This window comes from Oncorhynchus mykiss, chromosome 1 (genome assembly GCF_057628025.1).
Source record: "Oncorhynchus mykiss isolate SJ-2025 chromosome 1, ASM5762802v1, whole genome shotgun sequence".
Lineage (NCBI taxonomy): Eukaryota > Metazoa > Chordata > Actinopteri > Salmoniformes > Salmonidae > Oncorhynchus > Oncorhynchus mykiss.
Window position 1 is genome coordinate 24,464,415 of NC_143022.1, and position 12,422 is coordinate 24,476,836.

The 12,422-nt window shown below is 42.8% G+C and overlaps 1 long non-coding RNA gene across 5 annotated transcripts; it reads left to right on the top strand.

Annotated features, from left to right (window-relative positions):
- Nucleotides 1-485: 485 nt before the first annotated feature.
- On the top strand, nucleotides 486-12,211 carry LOC149985445 (uncharacterized). 5 transcript variants are annotated; one of them, XR_016482442.1, is made up of 5 exons: nucleotides 489-528; nucleotides 4,491-4,619; nucleotides 7,573-7,682; nucleotides 9,004-9,126; nucleotides 9,391-12,211. It is a non-coding gene; the product is annotated as an uncharacterized LOC149985445 (long non-coding RNA). The 5 variants fall into 5 exon arrangements; XR_016482438.1 differs by having other exon boundaries at nucleotides 4,491-4,615; XR_016482443.1 differs by having other exon boundaries at nucleotides 4,491-4,615; nucleotides 9,417-12,211.
- The last annotated feature ends 211 nt before the right edge of the window (nucleotides 12,212-12,422 follow it).

Here is a 12,422-nt window from a genome sequence, read left to right on the forward strand (position 1 = left end):
GGATCTAATATCCCTAGCGAATTAATCATCTGTTGTTGTCTGCCTGATTTATAGTAGGGTCTAGTTAGATTTAACAGAGAAAGCATCAAGGTAATGAGTTGATGTTTTCATATGTTTTTGTGCCTCGGATTGGACACCGAGTTTACTGTGTGCAATTGTGTAGGATAGACTATTGTCCAACACCCAACGATATTATTCTGGATACAATGACAAAAAATGACATAGCCTAGTGGGCTTATGATCTGGTAATGAAATAACATAACTAAATGCATTTGTCTTCCATGTAACACCTGCAATTTTAAATAATAAAATGGGCTGAAAGTAGCTTAATTGAACTTGAATTTGGAGCTCAGAAATTCATGTAGGGGAGAGCGAGGTAAGTTGTCGCACAGGTAAGTTGTCAAACTGTTCATTCCTCCAACACTAGATGCGCTATTTCAAAAATCAAATAGCTACTTTGTGTGACAACATGTTCTATAGTCAACTTCCTGTTCACATGTGTTCACATCAACGCCACTCTAATCTGAGGTGAGCACAAGTTTCTTATTTTTCCCCTTCAAAAGTAAAAAATTGCCACTTTACATTTTATGCAATAAAACTTTGTTAGGTATGAACGTTCAAAATTATTATTTTTGCACTGAGTAGAGACAATAACGTGTCTTTTGATACTTTAGCTGCAGTCCTATGTTGAGCTAACCTTAAGATTTACCCAACATTAGCACACATGTCAGTTTGGGGCAAGTTGTCTCAATGACCTTGGGGCAAGTCTTCAGCTCTGATAATAGTATTAAATGTTACTGTAAATAGATTATTATATATACATATAGTTTAGAGCAACACCTGGACTACACAAGACAGGCAGGTAGCCTAGCCTAGTGGTTAGAGTGTTGGACTTGTGACCAAAAGGTTGCAAGAACGAATCCCCGAGCTGACAAGGTAGAAATCTGTCATTCTGCCCCTGAACAAGGCAGTTAACCCACTGTTCCTAGGCTGTCATTGAAAATAAGAATTTGTTCTTGACTGACTTGCCTAGTAAAATAAAATGAACAGGCTCTGGTGTGTGTGTCTACTAACACAGTACATGCCTACTATATGAGACAGTATATCTACACACACTACTTCATACAGTGTCATGAATTTAGTGTGGTGTTATGAATTGCATTGTGGCAACAAGGATAGTCCACAGGGAGATGGGAATAATACGCCTGTAATGAATATGTAATTGCAATGAGGAAATGTGTTTTTGAAGGAATGAAGAAGGGAAGGAAAGAAAGAGGGGAAGGAAAGAAAGATGGTTAGCACACCACCTAGCATAATGTTAAAGGCATTAAAGGAAGTGAGGCAGGTGAAATCAATCAGGAGTACAGCGAATGATTGGTTACCAGAGAAGAAGTTGAAAGTCAGAGAGCCATGCCAACAACAGTGGTTCACCTGATCTGGAGATGCAGCTTGTTCAGTATATTACTAGATCAGCTGACATTTATTTTGGTCTGTCACCAAGTGAGGTCAGAAGACTTGCCTACCAGTTTGTTGTGGTACACCAGCTGATGTTCGCGCCAATATGGGCAGAAAAAGAAAAGGCCAGCCCGGAGTGGTTTACAGGCTTCTTAAAGCGCCACGCAACGCTGTCGTTGAAAAAGCCAGAGCCAACTAGCCTTGCCAGGGCAAGTAGCTTCAACAGAGAAAATGTTAATGCTTTCTTCGACAATGTAGCATAAGTGCTACAGAGATATCTGTTTGGACCAGGAGACACATGGAATGTCGATGAAACTGGGGTGACCACTGTAAGGAAACATGACAAAGTGGTGGGCAGACGTGGATTCAAACAAGTACGGTCATTGACCTTCGCTGAAAGGGGAACCACCCTGGCCTGTGCTGTCTCAGCCACAGGGAATAGTATACCTCCATATTTTATATTCCCCCGTGTCAACTTCCGCAATCATTTCCTGATCAACAGGCCACCTGGCAGTATAGGAACGGCAAATCCCTCTGGGTGGATGAAAGATGTGCACTTTGTTGACTTCCTGAAACATTTCGTTGAGCATACGAAGTGCTCAAAGGAGAAGCCCTGTTTACTACTTTTGAACAAAACCACGAGTCTCATCTGTCCATTGATGGACTCAATTATGCCAAAGAAAATGACATAATTGTGCTGTCATTCCCACCCCATTGCTCTCATCGGCTTTAACGCTTAGACAGGTTAGTCTACGGGCCGCTAAAGAGGCATATCAACACCGTGTGTGATGCCTGGATGAGGAACAATCCTGGGAAGACAATATCACTTTATGACATTTCTGGGATTGTGGCAATCACCTATCCTCTGGCTGCCACCCCCTTGAACATTCAGGCTGGCTTTAGGGTGTCTGGGGTACAACCTTACAATAGGGATGTATTTCTGGAAAATGAGTTTGCGCCATCGTACGTTACAGATAGCCCCATTCAGAACTCAACCCTGCCATGCCAGGCCCCAGCAATATTCCAACCCTGCCAGGCCCCAGCACCAACCTGCCAGGCCCCAGCACCATTTCAGCCCCGCCAGGCCACCAGCACCAAACTGCCAGGCCCCAGCAGCATTCCAGCCCTGCCTAGCATGAGCTCAGACACAGACCTGCCCAGTACTTATGCTAGCACCAGCTCACCCTTGCCCAGCAAGGACTACCAACTCCAGAGGACGTCCGGTCATATCCGAAACCCGGCCTCCGAAAACCAGCTTCTGAAGGATTTACACACAAGCAAAGCAGGCACTAGAAATGGAAAAGAAGAAGACACAATCTAGCAAAAGGCTGGCTTTCCGAAGAGAGGGTAGCCATAGGGGGAGTCAATCTGGATCTGCTAAGAACAAGAAGGCAGCTAAAAAAAAGAAAAATCGTAGAGGAGTCATCATCAGATGAAGGAGTGCTTCTACCTCATCTATGTAGAGACATTCCATTCTGATTCCAACAATTGTGCACGGCAGAGAACGTTCGATTTCAAAGTTCAAAATAAAGTGGTCGTGCCACTTAATTAATGTGTGCTCTGCCAGCATAATTGTTTTGATGGAAAGGCATGATTTTCCAGATTCTCTAGGCATGATTGTTTTATTTTGAGTTCGTTAATGGTTTTGAATTTGAAATTAAAATCATTATTCGCGCCTCCCGGGTGGCGCAGTGGTTAAGGGTGCTGTACTGCAGCGCCAGCTGTGCCACCAGAGACTCTGGGTTTGCGCCCAGGCTCAACTGGCTGTGACCGGGAGGTCTGTGGGGCGATGCACTTTTGGCCCAGCGTTGTCCGGGTTAGGGAGGGCTTGGCCGGTAGGGACATCCTTGACTCATCGCGCACCAGCGACTCCTGTGGCAGGTTGGGTGCAGTGCGCGCTAACCAAGGTTGCCAGGTGCATGTATGATTTTGGTTGGTTCCATTAAAACATTAACAATGATCAGTTTGAGTTTCTCTATAATTATATTGTTTGTGCATTGCCAGTAATTTTGGAGCCCACTGTAGCTGCAACCACATCATTATTAGTGTGGTTTAGGCTCGGACCACCGTTATTGTGTGGTTTAAGCTCGGACCACCGTTATTGTGTGGTTTAGGCTCGAACCACCGTTATTGTGTGGTTTAGGCTCGGACCACCGTTATTGTGTGGTTTAGGCTCGGACCACCGTTATTTGTGGTTTAGACTCGGATCACCGTTATTGTGTGGTTTAGGCTCGGACCACCGTTATTGTGTGGTTTAGGCTCGGACCACCGTTATTGTGTGGTTTAGGCTCGGACCACCGTTATTGTGTGGTTTAGGCTTGGACCACCGTTATTGTGTGGTTTAGGCCTGGACTCAGCAAAGCATGCTGAGCATCTGGTAAATGCCTCTTAGGTCGCAGGATGGGGCTTGGGCCGGTGTATTGGGGGGGGGGGGGGGGGGGGGGGCCTATTGCGCTGCTCACGGCTTGGGCATACTGTATGTGTGGCTGTTATGTTGAGGACCTTGCTGCAGTGGTGGCAGGCCTGGGGGGGGAGGTCAACTGGTTTGGGTAAGGGCAGTTGAAGTCCAGGGTGGCGTGGTGGGCCACGTAGACTTTAGGTTTTGAGGCAGAGAAATGCTTGCATTCGCCCTCTGTATGGTGGCAGGGTGAATGTATTTTTGTGGTAGCAGTGGAGATGACTACTTGTAAGTTAGAGAATGAGGAAGAAGCTTTTTCAATTACTCCCTTGAATGCTGTGGCCACTCCCTTGAATGCCAGGCCCTCAGTTTGTTTGGGCCTGTGTCAATTATGATGTGGCTGGGGGACCCCAGTCTTTCCTCTGACAGCAGCTCCAGGACACACCGGGTGTTTAGACACCAGAGTTTAGCAACTGTGTTTTGGAAAAGGTTTATTCTCAATGTATTTCCAATTTGAGTCAATGAGGAACACAATCTCTGGGTTTTGTATGTTTTTGGTGGGTGTGGGATGCTGATCCATGTGTATCCCGATGTGTATACGACCAATAATATTTGATTTGATTTGTTGTCAGAATAGCTATCCCGGGGGCTGACGGGGATCAGCTGAGTTTGTGGATCCTGCCTGTCCATCCTGCTGTGGTGCTAGGGCTGTGGTCGTCTGCATGGCAATTTGAAGGGATGGTGTGATCAGACTCGCTCAGGGTGGGTGAGTCGTCACCAAGAGAGAGCTTCTCCTGCCTTTCTCTCACTTTGAGTCTGTGAAAGTTCTGTTGAATGTGTTTGACGTTTTACGTGCCCTCAACAGATTGTGTTTTTTTGTTTGTTTATCTGCGTTGTTTGTAACTTATTAATTTACTATTTTTCTACATAATGTTGCCGCTGCCGTCTCTTATGACTGAAAATAACTTCTAGACATCAGGACCTCGATTACACACCACGTACTAGCAGAATAATTTTTCTTCTTTCACAACTCTGACGAGCCCGAGGCGAAGGATATACGGCTCCCTCGGGAACAGGCTCCGACCTCCATGATCTGCGTGAAGAGGAAGTGGAGGAAGAGAGGCCGGAGGGCGGTCTGCCTAATGAGGAGTTGGAGGTGATCGAATAAACCCCTACTCCCCTCAATTCTGCTTGCAAACATGCAATCTTTGGACATGTAAATTGGACGAGATATTGGGAAGATTAAACTACCAAAGGGACATTAAAAACTGTAACATCTTATTCTTCACGGAGTAGTGGATGAACGACGATAATATAAAAATACAGCTTGCTGGTTATACGATGTACCGGCAGGATAGAACAGTGGCATCTGGCAAGACAAGGGCGGCGGTCTATGTATTTTTGTAAACAACAGCTGGTGAACGATATCTAAGCAAGTCTCGAGCTATTGCTTGCCTGAGGTAGAGTTTCTCATGATAAGCTGCAGACCATATTACCTATAGAGAGAGTTTTCATCTATATTATTTGTAGCTGTTGACATCCCACAACAGTCAGAGCCTGGCACTAAGATAGCATTGAATGAGCTGTATTCCGCCATAATCAAACAAGAAAACGCTCACCCAGAGGCGGAGCTCCTAGTAGGCAGGGACTTTAATGGAGGGAAACTTAATTCCGTTTTACCAAATTTCTATCAGCATGTTAAATGTGCAACAATGAGGAAAATAACTCTGGACTACCTGTACACCACACACATACATGCATACAAAGCTCTCCTTCGCCCTCCATTTGGCAAATCTGACCATAATTCCATCCTCTTGATTCCTGCTTACAAGAAAAAGTTCAAGCAGGAAGCACCCGTGACTAGATCAATAAAAACGTGGTCAGATGAAGCAGATGCTAAGCTACAGGACTGTTTTGCTAGCACAGACTCAAATATGTTCCGGGATTCCTCCAATGGCATTGAGGAGTACACCACATCTGTCATTGGCTTCATCAATAAGTGCATCGATGACGTTGTTCCCTCAGTGACCGTATGTACATAGAGCACCAGATGTACCGGAAGACTGTGTGATCACGCTCTCCTTTAGCCGATGTTAGTAAAGACCTTTGGACAGGTCAACATTCACAAGGCCGCAGGGCCAGACGGATTACCAGGACGTGTACTGCGAGCATGCGCTGACCAACTAGTAAGTGTCTTCAATGACATGTTCAACCTCTCCCTGACCGAGTCTGTAATACCTACATATTTCAAACAGACCACTATCGTCCCTGTGCCCCAAGAAGCGAATGTAACCTACCTAAATGACTACCGACCCGTAGCCCTCACGTCTGTAGCCATGAAGCAATTTGAAAGGCTGGTCATGGCTCACATCAACATCATTATCCCAGGAACCCTAGACCCACTGCAATGTGCATACCGCCCCAACAGATCCACAGATTATGCAGTCTCTATTGCACTCCACACTGCCCTTCCCACCTGGACAAAAGGAACACCAATGTGAGAATGCTATTCATTGACTATATCTCAGCGTTCAACACAATAGTGCCCTTAAAGTTCATCAATAAACTATGGACCCTGGGACTTAACACATCCGTCTGCAATTGGTTTCCTGGACTTCCTGAAGGGACGCCCCCAGGTGGTAAGGGTAGGTAACAACACAACCGCCACGCTGACCCTCAACATATTGGCACCTCAGGGGTGCATGCTCAGACCCCTCCTATACTCCCTGTTCACTCATGACTGCACGGCCAGGCATGACTCCAACAGCATCATTACATTTGCGGATGACACAAGTGGTAGGCCTGATCACCGACAATAACTAGATAGCCTATAGGGAGGAGGTCAGAGACCTGGTCGTGTGGTGCCAGAACAAAAACCTCTCCCTCAATGTGATCAAGACAAAGGAGATGATTGTGGACTACAGAAAAAAGAGGACCGAGCACACCCCCATTCTCATCAACGGGGCTGCAGTGGAGCAGGTTGAGAGCTTCAAGTTCCTTGGTGTCCACATCACCAACAAACTAACATGGTCCAAGCACACCATGATAGTCGTGAAGCAGGCACGACAAAATATATTCCCCCTCAGGTGACTGAAAAGATTTGGCATGGTCCTCAGATCCTCAAAAGGTTCTACAGCAGCGACATCGAGAGTATCCTGACTGGATGCATCACTGCCTGGTATGGCAACTGCTCGGCCTCTGACCGCAAGGCACTACGAACAGCCCAGTACATCACTGGGGCCAAGCTTCGTTCTATCCAGGACCGTTGTACCAGGTGATCTCAGAGGAAGGCCCTAAAAATTGTCAAAGACTCCTGGAGTGCCAAGTCTAGGTCCAAGAGGCTTCTAAACAGCTTCTACCCCCAAGCCATAAGACTCCTAGTCAAATGGCTCCCCAGACTATTTACATTGCCCCCCCCCCCATCTCCACACCACTGCCACTCTCTGTTGTCATCTAAACATAGTCACTTTAATTAACTCTACCTACATGTACATAGTACCTCAACTAACCAGTGCCCCTGCACACTGACTCTGTACTGGCACCCCCCTGTATATATTGTACATTTTTTACTGCTACTCTTTAATTACTTGCTACTTTTGTCTTTCATTCATTTCCATATTTTTTTAAACTGCACTCTCAGTTAGGGGCTCGTAAGTAAGCATTTCACTCTAAGGTTGTATTCGGCGCATGTGACTAATAAAATTTGATTTGATTTGAAGTTGAACTTGTTGACTGATGCCATGGAGGTTTCTGCAAAGAAGGAAGCAGCTGCTAATCAGAAGACTGGAGCCAAGGCAGCACTGGTCCGTCCTCACCTGCCCTGTGTTGGGTGAGTAGCAGAGGTGGGACCAAGTCATTGTTTTACAATTCACAAGTAAGTCTCAAGTCTTAAAACTCAAGTCCTAAGTCAAATCCCAAGTCAAGACAGGCAAGTCTCAAGTCCTAAACTTTGAGTTTCGAGTCCTAAACAAGTCATAATGTGCTCTTCACCAAATGTAAAACCATTTCATATTTTTAACAAGAGTAATAGTTAGCATATTACATTTACACAAATCATGAATGCTTTTAAATATATATTTATTACTTTCCAAATAAACTTTATATACATGGGTAGCCATGAAAAAGCCCCCTCCCCCACCCACCCATCCACCCACCCCCATAGCTATCTACTGTCCACAATCGCTATTGAGCCCAATCCGGCATTGTAGGCTTGTACACAATCGCCCAACCTTAACACAAACCCTCTGTGGGTGTGGTTCCAGTAGGCTAACAGATGTCAATGGTTTTAGGAACAGCAGTAACAGACAGGATTTAGGCCACCAAGTGCCTAGCCAGTTTTAGCTCAATCTTAGGTGAAATTATCATGTTCCCGCACTGACTGACTGTGTGGAGGCTCATTGATTTAATATTATGTTAGCCTACATGCTACACTAGCAAAGTTATTTAAAGCTGTCGGCTATTTTAGCCACGATTTACTGTTCTTTGTGCAGCTTCAAATGTCAAACAAAGTTGTTGCGCCTCCGTCTGTCATTTTCTTCCCACATGTTTTGCAAGTGGCAATCCGTTTTTTGTTGACTACAGCGTAGTCTTTATATCCGAAAATAATAATTTTGGGTATCATCTTTCGTCTGAATTCACTCACCCACATTCCTCTGCACTGCCACGCGTAACTTTTTCTCAGTTGGCACAATTTGATTGGCTGCTGTCCAATTTCATTTGCTGCTGTTCAAACTGTAATCCGTTAAATGAAGAGTTGAAGAACTGCACACTTTTTTTAATAGAATAATTTTGTATATTTGGGCTTGGGGAGGGTATCAAGTCAGTTTGAGTCAAAAGTCCAAGTTAAGTCACGAGTCATTGGTGTTAAAGTCAAAGTCGAGTTGCAAGTCGTATTTGTGACTGGAGTCTGACTCGAGTCCAAGTCATGTGACTCGAGTCCACACGTCTGGTGAGTAGTATTGGTTAGGTACTGTATGTGCCCTTTGGGTCCTCTCCGTGTGTAGTCTATTGTACTGGCCTGTGTGGTACAGTCTTTCATGTGTGTAGTAGTTTGTTGCATCACATTGCTTAGTTTATAATGTGTGTCAACTTTAAATTAAATGTAACCCACAATATGATCAATTCCTCCATTTTGTACTTGACCTTTATAGATGCAGACTCGAATACATTCAAGGAGCACTTTGAGAGCAAGCATCCTTTGTCTCCAATGGTCCCAGGCTGGTTGATGTGCAGGCTTAAGGGACCACACACACTCAAATGGACCTACAGCTGGGGTAAGGCTCTTCCATCATTCACACACAATAAACAGTACCAGTCAAAAGTTTGGACACACCTACTCATTCAAGGGTTTTTCTATTTTCTAAATTGTAGAACAATAGTGAAGACATCAAAACTATGAAATAGCACTTATGGAATCATGTACTAACCAATAAAAGTGTTCAAAACAATCTACATTTATTTTAGATTTTAGTTTCTTCAAAGTAGCCACCCTTTGCCTTGATGACATACTTAAACAAGCTTGGAATTCTCTCAACCAGCTTCACCTGGAATGCTTTTCCAACAGTCTTGAAGGAGTTCCTGCATATGCTGAGCACCTGTTGGCTGCTTTTCCTTCACTCTGTGGTGCAACTCAATTGGTTTGAGGTTGGGTGATTGTGGATGCCAGGTCATCTGATGCAGCACTCCATCACTCATCTTATTGGTAAAATAGCCCTTACACAGCCTGGAGGTGTGTTTTGGGTCAGTGTCCTGTTGAAAAACAAATGATAGTCCCACTTAGCGTAAACCAGATGGGATGGCATATCGCTGCAGAATGCTGTGGTAACCAGGCTGGTTAAGAGTGCCTTGAATTCTAAATAAATCACAGACAGTATCATCAACAAAGCACCCCCACACCATCGCACCTCCTCCTCTATGCTTCACTGTGGGAACCACACATGCGGAGATCATCCATTCACCTACTCTGCGTCTCACAAGACACGGCGGTTGGAACCAAAAATCTTAAATTTGGTCTCATCAGACCAAAGGACAGATTTCCACTAGTCTATTACTTGTGTTTCTTGACCCAAGCAACTTTCTTATTATTATTATTGCTGTCCTCCTCCTGCTTATTCTGGGGTTCAGACTGAATGCAGTGGTAAATGTGCTGCTCACAATTGACAGCAGCAACATGGACCTGTTAAATTGGCAAGAAGGGTGTTGATATAGCTGTGTTTAGGCATGGCTTCCTTGTTTTGAATCTGCTAAGTGTGTTTCTCATTCTTCTGGCGTTTACCTAGTATTTTATATAAAATCTACCTTACACATCCAGGTTTGCCAATTCTAACTCACCCACCAAAATCTCAATATGCTGTTTTACATTTTGTGTTATTTGTGCTGGTCTAATTCCTAAAATGGAAAAGCAGAAAAATCTGGACACTCTCGGATAGATATAGTAGTTCATATGGTGCTCTTCAATGTCCCATGTTTGTGACACTGATGAATAAATAATTTAATGTTTACTTAAATGCAGATATTTGTCATGTATAAAATGCATATGTATGCATTGTTTTACTATTTAGATTTCTTTAAAACAATGTAATTGTTGGAGTTCAGGTGTTTGACATGATTTATGGGTGACTAGGTTCATTCTTGTCAAATAAATATGCTTATTAATTTCAAGATTATGGACACTGCTGTCACACTGACACAAACACTTCTCCAATAACACCCCACACAACGTGCAAACCTTTTAATCTGCAAATGAAATTATTTGCGGGACTTCAACTCTCCTTTTCTCCCATAGTGTGAGAGCTATTTGTGTTAGAGTAAAGTCATGGAACTACATTTAACCTGAAAAAAAGAAACTTTTCATTTTTTGTATCATGTGTGATTTGAAACAACACATATTTGTATTATCCGTTCACACAAATCAAATCAAATGTTATTTGTCACATACACATGGTTAGCAGATGTTAATGCGAGTGTAGCGAAATGCTCGTGCTTCTAGTTCTGGCCGTGCAGTAATATCTAACAAGTATTATAACAAATTCACAACAACTACCTTATACACACAAGTGTAAAGGAATGAATAAGAATATATGAATGAGTGATGGCCGAACGGCATAGGCAAGATGCAGTAGATGGTATAGAGTACAGTATGAGATGAGTACAGGTGATGAATTAATGCTATCATAGGTGCTGTCTAAGCAATCTCTGATTTGTAGTGTAGAACCAATCACTAGTAAGGTCAATGAAATTGCATGTGAATTTGTATACTGTACAAAAAAGCCATACATTTAATTGAAGTCAATAAACCTAACTATTAATTTGAAGACTAATGGATTCAATTAGGTATGATCACACATAGGTAGATTATAATGGTTCGGTAGTGCTGACAAGACAAATGACCTGTGTGTTGCTGGTGGAGCAATCTCAATGAATATAAATGCAGGTCAACCATATTTACACAATACACATACAGTAGGCCCAGTGGTAGAGGGGTTTCATCAATAGTTTTTAACACATTTCCCTAAAAGCACCAAGCCTCTGTTTTAGTAAAAAGTTGGGGCTGGAGAAATGTAACCACTCACAAATTCATTGACAGAGCTATGAATGCAAGGATTGACCATCCAAGATATCAAAATTATGTTTTTATGCATGTTTTGAGGCAATACTGTGTTTGTTTACATGTAAAACATGTATGTAACAACTGCAGATTGCCCCTTTAAATCCTCTAAATTCCACAATTACAATTTACCACACAACAGATTATAATTGTACATGTTGTGAAGCATGTACAGTATTTTATGCATTTATGGAAAATCTGTCATTCAACTAATTTTTCAAACCGGACTGGTGGAACATATCAGATTGTTGTGATTTGTAATTTAAAACAATTGTGTATTATCATCCCATTTGTATGGAGAACTTGTGACACTGGTTTGTAAAAAGGGATTTGAAAAATAATTATGGATGTTGCTGCATTGTTAATCTCACTCTAACAGTTTTATTTATTTATTTTTATTTAACTAGGCAAGTCAAAATGTTTAACTGAATTAATTTGGCATTCAATATAATGAAGAAATGCACATGCATTTAAATGACCATATTACTGCTCTAGAGTAATCAGAGATAAAGAATAGTTCAGACAAGTGGATACAGACAGATTTTGTAGAATTTGTGCTCTACATGCGTGTTAAATTGAATTGTCATATTTAAACAACATTTGGCACCCCTGGTAAACGATGTTCAGCCACCTACATTTCCGACTGCCTGCTTTCCAAGTCTGTCATTTTGTTAAACCTCTTTGTTTCCATAATCAAATGTTATGAGTTTTGACAGTAGTGTGTTAATTAAAGACTGCGATGACAAAACTGACACACTTCTTCCGTAATACATTATTTCTTTAACTCTGTGCCATTTTGAGTTTGCCTTTCTATTGGCAGCTAATAAGTAATTTAGAATTAATTAAGTTAATGGGTGAGAAGTGCAGCACAAATCAATAAGCTTTCATAATCACCATGTATGACTTGAGTGAGTCTGATTTAATAGGAGAACAGTGAGTACTTACTCTCACACCAGCAGCAGA